Consider the following 14,525-nt stretch of genomic DNA (forward strand, 5'->3'; position numbering starts at 1 on the left):
ATTCAAGCTCTTCACTGAGACTTAAACAGTTTAGTTAATTAACTCTGAAGATTTGCAGCAGCATAAATCTGAAGAAATGTCAGTTCTTTGAGACATTTTCTGTGTAAACAAGTGGCTCCATCCTGTGGTGTTCAGAGGAGGCTGCACTGAAGGACTCTATTCAGTGTTTTTATTTATTAACTTTTTTCATTCAGTTTATTTCTAACTTGTAAGTGTTAGCATCCAGCTGATGCCAGTCCCACTCATTTTAGAAACAGGATCATTTGTCTCCACTATATCTTTACATAACTAATAGTTGTTTGCTGACATCTACAGATTTTAACTTCCATCTTGTTGTGTTCAGGTGTCTACGTCCTGTCTACCAGAAAGTGAGACAGGACTCTTTCCCTATTTTTAAGCCTTTCACCTGCTGTGCTCCCGTTTGGTAATTTCTCGTGATAATATCTCGGGGTGTGACGAGATCTTGTGACACGAGATCTCGTGATATCAAAAACATGTCTGACTCCGAACTCGAAATTAACATAGAAGATGCCCCCGCCACTTTTAAATCGTTTGTGTGGCAGCATTTTGGTGCCTGATGGAAACAATAAACGGCGACAGACTGACAGACAAGACACGAACAATATGTAAGAACTGTAAGAAAATAGTGCCGTACACCGCGGCTAACACAAGCACTATGCAAAGACACCTACAGAACCACCACAGCTCTCTACTGAAATCAACCGCGCCTGTGAAGAAAACACTGAAAGGCCGGAAAACACTGACAAATGCTTTTACATCTCAACTTCCACAGTCAAGTGCTCGAGCCACAGCAATAACGAAAGACATCAGTGTTTTCATTGCAGCTGACATGAGGCCATTTCCCATGGTGGAAAACTGGCGACTCCTCCACACATTGGAATCAAAGTTCACCATCCCAGTGGTCCTGAACCTCTACACAGATAGCATACCTTTCCATCCCTGCTACCTCCGCTCCAAGTGAGTGTGTCTTTTCAACTGCAGGAGACATAGTTAGTGCCCAAAGGTCTCAACTGCTGCCAGAAAACGTAGACATGCTTATATTCTTGAACAAGAACGTGACCATATCTTAGGCTGGGCAGTGTAGTTGTAGCCAGCTCTCAGCTCTGTATCATGCTTGGAGGGAAATCATGTCAGTCTCTGTTTGCACTTTAAGTGTTGAGAGAGAACTACTTTGATTATTGTTTGCACTTAAAACAAGAAGACTAAGAAAAAGTTAGTGTTATTCATTTTTGTTATTTATACTGTTTTTCTTTTTCACTTTCAATTTGTGGAGAGGAGTTCAGTTAGAAGGTCACACAGCTTCAATTAGAAGTTAGAAGCTCACACATAGTTCATGCAGTTATAAGGTCTGAAGAGACTCATGAGAAATCATACGGGAGAGAAGCCAGTCAGTTGAGTTTGTGGTGAAACCTTTTACAGTTCTTACATATTGTTTGTGTCTTTTACTGCATATGATAATTCATACTCAGTCACAAAGTAGAGCTGAAGTCACATTCATTACAAGATGATTACTAGTTAAAACATTTCAAAATGGACCTGCATTGTTCTGCGTTTTGTAACTTTTGATCAAATTACATTTTTATTATAAAGATGCTCTACGTGTACGTCTAATTAGAAAAGAGCCGAGGAGCAGAATTCAAGTGAAAGACGTTTTATGTGCTTGAAATGTTACATGTTGACTTTTGATCACTTTTGTGGACTTAGTTTGACTTTTTTGACTTGAAGACTTACATGAAGTCTTTTTACTCACTCTGACGTGTCAGGATATAACCTTTTTGATTAAAACTGCATTAAAATATCATGTGATCTGCTACTTCAGTGCACGCTAACAACAAATATTACTGGGACCATAATAAACATTTGCACACCAGCTTTTTTAATATCCAGGAATTCAAATCATAAACTCTACCACTGACTTCCTCAGTAATGAACTGGACACATTTAGGCACCTTGAGTAACCATATACTTGTTCTGTCACTTTGTGTATTTGACAGTGTTGAACCTGCATCCTGTTGGGTTCAGGTGTTTGGAGTTTACATTTTCTAAACTTCTACATTCTGAACCTTCTTCAGCTCTGAACAGATTATTAAACACTGAATGATTTCAAGCAGGAACATTGTCTTCTAAACTTACATCATTTATTCTTTATTCAGATTGATGAGCTGCAGTTTGTCAAAGATCAGCTGTGCTTCTCTGGCCTCAGCTCTGAAGTCCAACCCCTCCCATCTGAGAGAGCTGTGGCTGAGCCACAACAAGCTGCAGGATTCAGGAGTGAAGCTGCTGTGTGATTTTCTACAGAGTCCAAACTGTAGACTGGAGAGTCTGATGTCAGTTCACTGACTCTGTTACTGCTAACTAATATTTGAGTTTACATTCATACATAACTTACATTGATAAAGTTATAGATTTCCTTTGGTTCATATTTTCAATTTTCTTGAACTAAATTTCTTCTTCAGTCACAAAAGACTTCTGTTTCTTCAAGAAACTGTAGAAAATGTTCAGTTAGTTGTTAAAGTTAATTAATGTTTATAATTTAATCTGTTAACAGAAGAACTGAACTAACATTTGATTTAAATTGATAAAGTTGAGAAGCTGAAGTAGAAATATTTAGATTTCTGTTGATGTCAATGTGTTTTCACTAATAATGTCTGATCATTGATATTGATCCTACAGAACACACACAGATCAAAGCATATTTTCAAAAGAAGATGTTTAAAAGAAAATTCAGTTTTTTCTCCTCTAATAACAGACCTGACTGAGATCAGCAGCATGTTATTAATCTGTGTTGACATGAACAGCTGTATGAATGTTGTGCTGACATGTGGATGATGTCTGTAGAAGGCTGATGATGATCCACAATAACACAATGACAAAGTTACTCTACTCATTTTAGAGAAAAGCTCATTGATGAGGACACAGTAATGTTGAGCTACACATTTAAAACCTGAACACATCTGATTGGATTATAAATTGATTTTTATCTCCATCATTTATTCTTTATTCAGATTGATGAGCTGCAGTTTGTCAGAGATCAGCTGTGCTTCTCTGGCCTCAGCTCTGAAGTCCAACCCCTCCCATCTGAGAGAGCTGTGGCTGAATTACAACAACCTGCAGGATTCAGACATGAAGCTGCTGTGGGATCTGAAGAAGAGTCCAGACTGTCGACTGGAGACTCTGAGGTCAGTAGAGGGTTGGAGTCAGTTCATGCTGGTTTCAGCAGTATTGTACTAAACACAGTATCAAAGTAAAGATCCAGTATTTCCTGCTTTCCTCAGTGAAGCTGTGAGAGGAGAACGGTGACAGGCTTCATGATTGGACAGAAAGACAGAGAGAGAGCAGTCAGCCAATCAGACGAGCCAGAAGCTTGTTGTGATCGTGTGTTTGAGTTGATGTGAAGACGACTGTTGCTGTTGTGTTCATGTCTACAGGAAATAAAGCTGGATCACAGCTGACAGCATCACAGGATGTATAGAGACAGTGTCCTCATTCATCAAACTGTCTGAGCATCAAATCTGATCTCAAAGTGTTTGTTCTCTCATTTCAACACTGAACAACTGATCAGTTCATCTTTGTCACAGCTCTCAGATCAGTCTGACTGAAGCCTGCAAATCACTGGCTCTTATTTCAGAGAACCATCATTACATTTAGTAACCATGTGGTCTGTATACGGACCAGAACCTCTGCTAAAGTCCACAAACCACAGCTGACTATTTACTGTTCAGTGTAGGACCTTTAACGTTATATTTATATCTGCCCATGTGTCATTTGATTTGTCCAAATATTTTTATAACAGACTCCATATTTACATATTTGTCATGTGATGTTTCCAACATAGATGAAATATTTAAATGTGAGTGAGACTCTGGTTTTTAACAGCAGTAAATCATCATTAAAGTGAGCTGTGAGTATCTCTCTGTTCCTGCAGTAATGATGCGTTCAGGGACTGTCAGCAGTTTATTTCCACTGTGTCCTTCAGTGAAACCTGCAGAGTAAACAGACTTGATGTCCAAAGTGTCTGCAGGTCTGTGAGCTTCACTCCAACACGTTAACATGAGAGCTGAAAGGAAGCTGGCTACGCTACACAGCCGCTCCACTTGTGGTCTGAACAGGACTGAAGTCCTGCTGGTCTTTATATCACTGACTGACAGCTGATGGAGGGAGTCTCTGTCAACACTCATTTATCACTTTACTGTCTCTCTGCTTCTCTCATCAGGTGGAGGTGATCTCTGTCACTGAGATGAGGAAGGTGGAGGTGTTGAGAGGATCAGCTGTGTCCTGATGATCCAGAGAGGTTGAAGCAGCACCATCAGCTGGTGGGTGGAGAGGCTCTGACTGGGCTGTGTTACTGGGAGGTGGAGTGGAGAGGAGAGCTTCATCCAGCAGTGACTGACGGACCAATCACAACAAGTGGAGATGACTGTCAGTGCTGCAGTGTGAACTGCTCTGAGATCAGCTCCACTGTCACACACAATGTCCAGTCCAGCATCGTCCCTGTGTTCCTCTGGATGTGACAGAGTATCATCAGTGTATCTGGACTGCTCTGCTGCTGCTCTGTCCTTCTACACAGTCTCTGCAGACACACTGACACTCCTCCACTCCTTCTGCTCCACACTCAGACACCTCCTCCACCTGGAACCTGGATCTTTATTCTTTGATTCACTCACATCTTCTCAACACAAAGAGCCTCAACACATTAATCTATCGAGGCGTGTTTATCACCACATAATCGTACATTGACGCTTTTAATTGGATATTTCCTTGGTGCAGTTAATCTCCACATATTCCTGAATAACAGTGGAGATTAATGCAGTACTCTGTGTGTACTGCCACTGAATAAGACATCAGAGATGTTGTAGATGTTAACTGACATTCATTTTAATGTAAAATCAACATTTTAACAGATGAATTTATGATGTAATATATGATGTAATAAATGATGGCATTGTTTTGTTGCTGTAACTGATGACCATGAAAGGAAGAACATGTTGATTTCACTGATGTTATTTAGTATTTTTATAGTTTTGTAACAGTCTTCTCATATGATGGAAATGTTGTAAAACAAACAAACAAAGCACAAATATTAAACACCAGAGTCACATATTTTGGTGGTAATGTCTTTTATTAATGCTGTAAATTCTGTCTCAGCTCTGCTTTGAATTGAATTGAAAAACATTGTTTCCATGTAGACAAAGTGAGCATTTAAAAAACTTGATTTCCTCACAGCAGAAACACTTCAAATGTGTCCAACAACACAGAACAAGGTTGTGATGCACAGTTACAGTTTCAGTCCCACTGGGACCATCAACAATAAAACATAGGAGCATGAAAAAAGTGTGTAAACGTAGAAACCTAATTATATTTATTTTACATTATAAAGTTTTTAAGGGAAGATTTTTGTTTTCAGGAATATTTTGCTAAATATTGTCATTTTCCAGAAGAAGAAATCAGCAGGAAAGAGCAGGAATCTGGAGACTTGGATCAGGACAGACGAGCTGCATGGGGCCATTTTATATCAAATGTTTGGTGGAAACATCGAACCTGTAAAATATATCGACATAAATGATGACAGGTTGAGGGACAGCACAACCTGGTGTAATATGAACAGTGAGAAGTGAACTTACAGTTCAGGACTGAATCTAGAAATGTGGAGGATGTCCTTTACTGCTCGTCCTCACGCACACAAGTCTGAAGTTAAATTTAAATATCAGCACATGTGATATTAAGTTCTGCATGAGGCCATAAAACAGACAAATCTACCAGTTCATCAGACTCATCTTCCAGATCTACTGTGTCACTGAGAGCTGAAGCTTTTTCTATGGACCATGATTTCACCAAGAATTACAATTAAACACAAAGTGGCACATAAACAGTTGTTTTATTGCGTTAGTCTGATATTTGGCTCATAATTACATGTTGAAGAGAACAAATAACCTTAAAAAGGAAATCGACAAATTGTATTTAAATTAGTTAGATGTAATTTGTGAATGGGAGGAAAATTAAAAAAAGACTAATAGAAAATGGTTCAACATTTTGGGAAATGTGCTTTCTCACCAGCAGTTGTCATCTTATTGTAAAGAGCAGAAAGTGGCATTGTGGGTAATGACACTGCTGGACTCATTATGGACAGTTTAAAAGACAACTGATCCAAATCGACCCAGCAGAACCAGAAATATCACCTTTTTTATTCCACACGTTCTTCTTCCTTCTCAAAACCTGGCGCCTACATTACCCACAATGCAACTTAGCCACTGAGTGACATCACTGGAGGCAGTTTATCAGATTACACGCAGCTTCCTCTTTGGCTCTGATGCAGCATGTAATCTGCAAAGTAACTAAAGTTGTTGAGTAAATGTACTTAGTTACATCCCTCACTGTCTCCAGATCAGCTGTCTTGATGACAACATAACTGCAGATTAACACATTTAATTGGATCTTTGTGTTCTGCTTCCTGTTGCAGCTCCACCCTGTGGAGCGATGGAGTAGTGCAGTTAATTTCCACATGTTTCTGATGAACAGTAGAAGTTGATGTTGCAGAGTGAAGTTCTGCTTATTACCACTAATATCAGCTGTTTGTCATTTCATAATAAATGAAGTGGATCAAATCTGAACACAGTCTGATTCAATCGAGGCTTTACTGAATCTTCTGGACTGACTTGTGTCTGGATTTTGGTGCAAAGTCAGCAGCTTCATGTTTCATCTTTCTATAACGTTTGATATTAAAAAGATGTGTTTAACATGCTGATTCTACACTTTATGTTCATTAATCATGTCTGTAAAACAATTACAAGTACACAGAAATATAAAACTATCTTGATTTTGACAGAAAACAAACAAATCCTGTGTTTGACTGTAAAGTATGTGAAGTTTATCAGAGTTTTGTGTGAGACCCTGCTGGTTTTCACATCACATGATCAGCACAGACACATGAAGTCAACCTGTGGAGCTTTTTCTCTCACAAATCATTGTTGAAGCTGACGTCATCAGCACCGTTCATGTTCTGCTGGTCCTGCTGGAGCTGCTTCCTGCCAGCAGATGTCACCATTTCCACTGTTTGGACCCAGACTGGTTTGTTGAATGGATCCAGGTTCTGTGTGCGGTGAGAACTGAACTGGTGACGTCAGTACTTTCTTTCTGACTGACGTCATTTTACAAACATCTCAAGTGTCATTATAATTTAATTGAACTCGATTTAAAATGATTTTTTTACCGTCTTTTGATGCAGATTGTTTTGGTGAGCTTGTGCTGGGTTTTAGTGTTTGTTTGACATCTTTTTATTATATTTTGATGTGTTTTATGTTCACGTCTGTTTGTGTTGAGTGCTTCTTCAGGCTTTTTCCCTTCACAACAACAACAAAGTTAAAGTCCCAGTTGAAATGATCAGTATGGAGCCGTGATCACTACATGCAGTTACATGAGAATTGAGATCAAGTGTAAAGTGTTGCCACTGTTTTTATGAACTATTGAGTCTTTGTTAATGTTATAAAGAGCCAGTTCAGACCTGCTCTGTATGAAAAGAGCCCTGAGATCACTTCTGTTATCATCTGTCTCTATAGAAATAAAAGTGACTGGACTATTCTCTGGGTTTGTTCTGACTTTTAATAAAACTTGAGCAGGCCAAGTGTCACTTTGCTAAATCCACATGAAAAATCAGTTTGTGTCAAATAAAAGCAGCTGGACTGTCATTTTGAGCTCAATCCAACATGAGAGTAAAAGTGTGGAGCAGCAGCTGACACTAAACTGTGTTTAGAGAAAACTAAAGATTTAAAGAAATGTTTCACATCAATCTTGTTCAGACACCAGAACACTCAGCAGGAATTAGTCTGGTGGACATTTGTGGCATCTTAAAATAATATTTCTCTCTCCTGTTTGTTTCTTAAATACAAAACATGTTGATGTTTTCTCTGGTTCCTCAGTCTTCATTCTGTCTCCACAACAATATCCATGTTTGCTCGCTGCCAGTCGTCTTCTTCACTGTGTTTCCTGACACGTGGCTGCATCTGTTGGTGTGTTACCACCAGAAAGTGTCGGTCAGCACACATGTATTTACTTCAAATGACTGATGTGTGTCACCAACACCATGAAGAACATCAAGCGAGACAAAAAACAAAATCGATGTCGTCCTCTTTTATAATTTCTCAGAGAATCTGTCGGTGGATAAAGAGGCACCGGACCGAAACCAGGGTTCAGAAATGTGGTGGAGGCTTTGTTGGACTTTGCTGGTTCACAGTAACAATCCTTCAAACTGCTGCTTGTTACCACAGTGGCTGCTGCCTTCATCGCCTCAGTTATGAGGCCTGTAGTGGCTAAAGTTCCCTTCTTGAGTTCGGTAAGTATTTCTTAAACATTCATGTTCACTTAACCACTCTATGACGGAAAGAACGAGTCTCTACGCGTGTTTACTTTTGATCGACGGTAGAAAACAGTGTGTTCGCTCCGTCCTTTACTGAATGCTCACAAAACCGAAACCAACCCACACAGCTCCTCCCACCACATGCATGCGCAAGCTCCCCTGGCTACAGCTGCGCGCGCCCCACTCCAAACAATGCAATACATGTACACCGAACACATCCCAACCAAAATGCAAAACCACAGAATCAGAACAGAACTAGTCAATTACTTAATATGAATTTAAATAATACAATATCCAAATCTGAAACCAGACCACAAACACCGAAAATGGCACCAACATTTCCGGCCCCTAATTGCTCGTCATAGGGATGGCAATTACCTAATTAAACTAAAGAGTCATTTTCTTTATTCTAATCCTTAATTGGGCTCTTTCATTTTATTCAAATTAACATAAACAACCTAGACTAATCTAGGTGAGGCCACAAGATAGGCAAATATGGAAAATAATAAAGTAATTTCATTGTCCATGAGATTCTTCCATCTCGAGCAGGAGACACAACTTGTCTATGGGTCTTTCTAAGGTGCTGGTCTTTGTTTTCACAAGGACCCGACGGACGAAGCCTTTGGCGTCGGGGATTGTCTTCTCCACTTTTCCCATTAACCAGGATCCTCTTGGAGCCCTCTCATCCACGATGAGTACGACATCTCCCTCTTTCACATTCCTCTTCTTTTCCAGCCACTTCTGCCTTTCTTGTAGGAGGGGCAAGTATTCTCTGGACCAGCGCTTCCAGAAGATATCGGAGATATACTGCACTTGCCTCCATCTTCGTTTGGAGTATAGATCCTCTTTCTGGAATACGCCTGGAGGAAGTGCTGGTTTTCCCTTTAGCAGGAGAAGATGATTTGGCGTCAGTGGCTCGAGGTCGTCCACGTCATCAGATGACTTGGTAAGAGGTCTGCTGTTGATCACTCCTTCTACTTCACACATCACGGTTTGCAGACATTCGTCGTCGAGTGACTGGAGCTTCAGAAGGTTGGTAAGTATCTTTCGAACTGTTCTTATCTGTCGCTCCCAGACACCACCATGGTGCGACCCGGCAGGCGGGTTGAAAATCCAAGTGACTCCTCTTTGCAGTAGAGCCTCGGAGATCTGGGATTGGTTCCACTCTTTCATCGCCTGGCGGATCTCGTGTTCTGTAGCAACCAGGTTCGTGCCGTTATCGGATCTCATAACCTCCACTTGCCCTCTTCTGGCTATGAAACGCCTCACTGCGTTTATACATGAGTCGGTGTCGAGAGAGTGCGCAATTTCGATGTGGATTGCTCTGACCGTAAGGCAAGTAAACAAGACTCCATAACGCTTGACTAGCACGCGTCCGCGCTTTGCTTCGAAGGGGCCGAAATAGTCTACACCGACGTTGGTGAACGGTGGATGGTCAGGCAGTAGACGGTCATGTGGCAGATTTGCCATCTTCTGCTCACTCACGACTGCTTGACTCTTCCGGCATTTCACGCACTTCGAAAGCACACTTCTCACCGCTGCATTTCCTTTGCATATCCAGACCCTTTGTCTCAGCCGAGCAAGGGTATGGTTTCTTCCTCCATGTCCAATTTCCTCATGAGCGTTCCTGATCATCAAGGTTGTGACGTGGTGATCCTTGGCCAGGATAGCCGGATGCTTTGTGTGTTCTGGCAAGGCTGCCCGGTGCAATCTTCCACCAACCCGGAGAACCCCATCTTGGAGGAAGGGATCCAGTTTCACAATAGAACTGCTTCTCTTGATCCTTTCACCTTTCTGCAGCGTACAAAGCTCCTCATGGAATGATTGACTCTGGCTGAACTGAATGATCACGGTTTCTGCTCTTCTGATGTCCTTGACGGTCAGATGAGTTCCTTTCAGGGTAGATCTCCATTTCTGTATGTCGTTGTCAACTGTCTTGGTTTTTAGACCTTGGCTTTCTGAAGACTGGACTTGAGACTCGAAAGTCTTCCTCGTTTCGCGCAGACTTCGAAGCAACTCCTTCAGCCTCAACATCCAGGCGACAGCCTTCTTCAGGCTGTGCCAGTCGGAGTAGTGGTGAGTTAGCTTGAAGAGAGGATCTGTGCTTGAGTCAACGGTCTTGATGACGTTCACACTGGTCGTACGTTTCACTTCCGCGTCATCTTCACCTATCTCTCTTGAGAACTCTGATAAGACGGGCCAGTGAGACTCACTCTTGGGTAAGAAGTCAGGACCTTCAATCCAGCTGTGACACTTCATGAAGTGCTCTGCCTTCATTCCTCTTGATGCGTGGTCAGCTGGGTTAGAAGCTGTATTGACATACTTCCACTGTGCTGGCCTTGTGTTCTCTCTTATTGTCGACACTCTGTTTGCGACAAATGTTTTAAAACGAGCACCGTCGCTGTCGATGTATCGGAGGACGGTGGTGCTATCTGTCCATAGCACAGACTCCTTTAGGTCCATCCGAAGCTCTCGCTTCATGAGCTTATCCATTTTCACTGCGATGGTAGCCGCGGTGAGCTCAAGGCGTGGGACTGTGACTGGTTTAAGCGGTGTCACTCTGGATTTTCCTAGGAGAAATGAGCAGTGGACTCGACCGTGGCTGTTCTCAATGCGGAGGTAAGTGACGACGCCGTAGCCCTTCTCGCTAGCATCGGAGAAATGGTGCAGTTGTGCCGACGTTACTGGACCAAATCCCTCTGGCTTGATGCACCTCCTGACAGAAAAGCTGGCGAACTGGCTCAGATCAGACAGCCAGGCGAACCACCTGTTTGCCACATCTTCGGGAATCTCTTCATCCCAGGTAAGTTTCATTCGACAGAGATTCTGGACGATGGTCTTTGCAAGAAGAATGAACGGCGACAGGAATCCAAGGGGGTCGTATACTGAGCTTACGACCGAGAGGATACCTCGTCTGGTGATGGGCATGCTCTTCACGTGGATACGGAACTTGAAGGAGTCTGACTCTATGCACCAGTCTACTCCAAGGGCCCTTTCCATGGGTAGTTCATCCCTGTCCAGGTCTAGATTCTTGATCTCCTTTGCTCTCTCTTGTTCGGGAAGTGATGACAGCACTTTGCGGCTGTTGCTTGACCACTTGGTCAAGCGGAATCCTCCGCTCTCACACACAGCAATGAGGTCCTTGGTCAAGGTAGTAGCTTTCTTCTCGTCCGACGTCGAGACTAGGCAGTCATCAACGTAGAAGTGTTCCAGCACTGTAGTTACTGCTTCAGGTGATGACCGGTCTTTGCCATCCTCCGCAGTCCGTCTTAAAGCGTAGTTGGCGCAGCTTGGGCTCGACTTGGCCCCGAACAAGTTGACCACCATCTTGTACTCGCGCGGAGGCTGGCTGAGATCCCCCTGTGGCCACCAGAGGAATCGTAGAAGATCGGAGTCCTCATCAGGTACTCTTACTTGATGGTACATCGCTTCGATGTCAGAGATGAGTGCGATGTGTTCGTGGCGAAACCTCGTCAGTACTCCGACCAGAGCATTAGTGAGGTCTGGACCTTGTAACAGCTCCACGTTCAGTGATTTCCCTTGGTATGAAGCAGCACAATCAAAAACGACCCGCAGCTTTCCCTTTTGCGGATGGGTCACGCCGTGATGGGGTATATACCATACTCTGCCGTCGTTGCGGTTGCGTTCGTCCTCAGGAACTTCCACTGCGTAGCCTTTGGTCAGCAGGTCTGACATGAAGGTCTTGTAGTCTTCGTGGAAACTGGAGTTCTTGGCGAGTTTCTTTCTTAGGTTAGATGCCCGTTGCTCGGCAACACATTTGTTGTTTGGCATCACCACATTTTTGTTTCTGAGAGGCATCCCGATGCTGTAGTGCCCGTTGATTTTCTTGATTGTCTCAGTCACAGATTTAATGAACTGAACATCTTCTCGCGACATTTCTGACTTCTCTTCGCAGGCTTGCTCCGGAAAGTCATAGTTATATTGCTGCAGCAGCATGCTGTCCACGCCGATGACTGAGATTCTGTTGACTGAAGCCCTCGACTTGACTTGTCTTGACTTGTGGTGACAGTCACTTTTCTTGAAAGGGCCATTAACTACCCAACCGAGGGCCGTCTTCACCGCGTAAGGCCCGTTGTCTTGGCTGTGGATTATCTTCCACGGCTCCATAGCAGAGTGAGCGTTCACTCCAATTAGCATCTCAACATCTGCGTCAATCTGTGGTAGCCGTACTTCTTTCCGCAGATACTGCCATCTTTCCAAGTCTTTCTCAACGGGAACGTTGTCTTTCGTTACAGGTATGTCTGTGTGCGTGTAGACGTCTGGCAGGCTTATGTACTTGTCCTCTTTCAGACCGCACACTTCTAGATCTGAGAGCACATAGCAGAACACCGGCTTTTCCTGGCCCATAGTACGGAGTAGCACTTGAGTCTTCTTACCATGGACGCCAAGCTGTCTCATTAACCGTTCGGAGCAAAACGTAGCGGAACTTCCTGAGTCCATAAACGCGTATGTCTCTATTGTCGTGTTGCTCCTCTTGGATTTAATGCGCACAGGCACAATAGGCAAGATACAATCGTTTCCTCCGGCCCCAGTGACTGCTGTGACTTCTCTCTTGGCTGACGCATCATCTTGTGGAGCTGAGTGTCCGCTGGTAGAGCTTTGACCTTTCTCAGGCTTGACATTCTCTTGGTCGTTGTTCTCGTCTCTTTTGCTGTGAAGCAGGCTTGGGTGTTTCTTGCTGCAGATTTCACATGTGGCTCTCTTTTTACAGTCTTTTCCCATGTGCCCTTGGGTCAGACACCCGAAACAAAGTCCTTTACCTTTAAGGAACTCTATTCTCTCCTTGTTTGGCAGACTTCTTATTTTGTTACATGCACTCAGGGTGTGTCTTCTGTTGCAGTACATGCATGGCTCTTGAAACGCGTTGCTTGTCTGCGTGTTCTTTCTTTGTTCTGAGGCATCTGTTTCATCTGGCCTAACACTTGTAGCAGAGCCGGTGGTTCTTCTCGGCCCGCCTCCCTTGGCAAATCTAGTGCTTGACTTGCTCTTTTCTTTCGCTTCAGAGGACTCTTTAACATCACCAAACAGTGGGTCTGACGCTATCTTAGCTTGTCTGTTGATGTACGTCACGAGATCAGAGAACTTTGCTCTTCTTCCTTCCTTCTCTTGTATGTCGAAAGCTATGACTCTCCATCTTTCACGAAGTCTGAAGGGCAACTTTGACACGACGATCCGAAGGTTGCTCGAGCTGTTCATCTCTTCGAGGTACTCCATGTCCTTCATGACATTATTACATCCGGTGAGAAAGATGGAGAAGCTATGAAGTGATTTGGCATCTTCTGCCTTGATTTGAGGCCATTTGACGGCCTTGTCCACGTAGGCCGCAGCTATTTTCTGCTCATTGCCATAGTGATAGGTCAAGAGCTTTCTTGCTTCATCGTAGCCTCGTTGTACGCTCATGTGTTGGCAACTTCTCACGAGTTCTTTTGGTTCACCGCTGGTGAATTGCTCTAGATAGTACAAGCGGTCTGCATCGTTGTCTGTACGACTGTGGATGATATGCTCAAAGGCCTTCAGGAATGGCAGGAACTCGAAAGGGTCGCCACTGAATTCAGGGACTTCTCGTTGAGGTAGGTTGGCTAGTCTCTGTTGTGTGACTAACATCTCTGTGATATCCTTCTGGTTCAATATCACTTCGCCGAGTTCAACTTGACGTCCATTGTAGCTTGTACTTGGGTTATTGTTGTTTTCGTTCTTTACTTGTCCGTAAGACGCGTGTCTGGTTGGACGGTGAGAGGCACTGTTGTCTTGGATGACTCGAAGACTGCTGGTAACTTTGTGGCTGATGGCTGGATGTGGCTGTGGCTGATGTCCGATGGTTGCTGCTGTAGGCATGTTCTTGTTGAGGTATGAATTCATCCCGTCATTGTACATGTTTTCTGTGTTATCATACTCTTCCAGAACTAGTAGCTTAGCTGTGGACTCTGCGATAGCAGTTTCAACATCTAGCTCCTCCATTTGAGCCTTCAAATGAATTCTTTTGGCTTTCACCTGTGCCTCCATTTGAGCCTCTTCCAACTGCAGTGCCTGTTTTTTCTTAAGTGCGGCTGCACGTGCGAGTAGGGCTGCACGGTTAGCTTCCTCTTTTCTACGCAGAGACGAAGCGTGAGATGACGCTTTGGATGACGTTGAG

General features: G+C 43.3%; 1 long non-coding RNA gene across 1 annotated transcript; it reads left to right on the forward strand.

Annotated features, from left to right (window-relative positions):
• The first annotated feature begins 3,021 nt into the window (after positions 1-3,021).
• Positions 3,022-5,121, forward strand: LOC141014288 (uncharacterized). The gene is made up of 2 exons (XR_012180492.1): positions 3,022-3,200; positions 4,235-5,121. It is a non-coding gene; the product is annotated as an uncharacterized lncRNA (long non-coding RNA).
• Positions 5,122-14,525: the final 9,404 nt, after the last annotated feature.

Source organism: Pagrus major, chromosome 19 (genome assembly GCF_040436345.1).
Source record: "Pagrus major chromosome 19, Pma_NU_1.0".
Taxonomy (NCBI): Eukaryota; Metazoa; Chordata; class Actinopteri; order Spariformes; family Sparidae; genus Pagrus; species Pagrus major.